Source organism: Elephantulus edwardii, unplaced genomic scaffold, assembly GCF_000299155.1.
Source record: "Elephantulus edwardii isolate Elephantulus edwardi_28Jun2011 unplaced genomic scaffold, EleEdw1.0 scaffold00062, whole genome shotgun sequence".
In the NCBI taxonomy this organism is placed as follows: domain Eukaryota; kingdom Metazoa; phylum Chordata; class Mammalia; order Macroscelidea; family Macroscelididae; genus Elephantulus; species Elephantulus edwardii.
This window is the reverse complement of record NW_006399812.1, coordinates 8,031,281-8,032,281: the sequence shown is the minus strand read 5'-3', so window position 1 is coordinate 8,032,281 and position 1,001 is coordinate 8,031,281. Positions and strand designations below refer to the sequence as shown.

Below are 1,001 nucleotides of genomic sequence, written 5' to 3'. Positions count from 1 at the left end.
ACACACACACACACACACATACCCGCCATTATGTCATCACCCAGGCCTGCTGTCTCTGAATGCCTCTGGCCGCATCACCAGCATCGTGATGGATTATGGAGATGGGGTCACCCACATTGGGCCTGTCTACAAGGGGTATGCTCTCCCCTAAGCTACTCTCTGTCTAGACCTGGCTGGGCAGGACCTGAGGGACTAGTTCATGAAGTTTCTCACCGATGGAGGCTACACCTTCACCACCAAGGCAGAGCAGGAAATCATACATGACATGGAGGAGAGACTCTGTTACATCGCTCTGAACTTTGAGCAGGGGATGGCCACAGCGGTGGTCCCATCCTCCCTGGAGAAGAGCTATGAGCTGCCCAATATACAGGTAATCACTATTAACAACAAATCTTTCCACTGTCCCAAGGACAGTCTTTTAGTTCTCCTTCCAGGCCATGGAGTCTTGTGGCTTCCATGAAACTACCTTCAACTCTATCATGAAATGGGACAATGACATCCGCAAGGACCCCTACTCCAACACAGCTCTATCCAGAGGGACTCTATGTGTCCAGACATCACCGAGAGGATGCAGAAGGAGATCACAGCGCCAGCTTCCAGCACAATGAGTATCCAGATCCTCGCTCTCCCTGAGTGCAGATACTCTGTGTGGATGGATGCCTCCATCCTGGCCTCCTTGTCCACGCTCCTGCGATGTGGACCAGCAAGCAAGAGTATGAGAAGCCTGGCCTCTCCATCCACTCCAACATCCACCGCAAATGCTTCTAGGCAGACTCTTTATGCCCATTACACTCTTTCTTGATTGAAAAAAAAACCCTAACTTGTACAGAGAAAAAAAAAAGACTGGGGGTTGGGGGTGGGGGTGTAGAAGGAGTTAAGATTGGCATGAAATTGTTACTTCTTTTTGTTTCATTTTGTTGAGGGTTGTTCTTATTCCGGGTTTGTTTTGGGGTTGGTTTTCTTTGGGATACTGGTGGTACTTGACTCAAGATTTTAAAACT

The 1,001-nt window shown here is 49.0% G+C and overlaps 1 pseudogene; it reads left to right on the top strand.

The window, feature by feature from the left end:
- The window catches only part of LOC102870266, a 1,661-nt pseudogene extending 893 nt beyond the window's left edge, over window positions 1-768 (top strand).
- The last annotated feature ends 233 nt before the right edge of the window (window positions 769-1,001 follow it).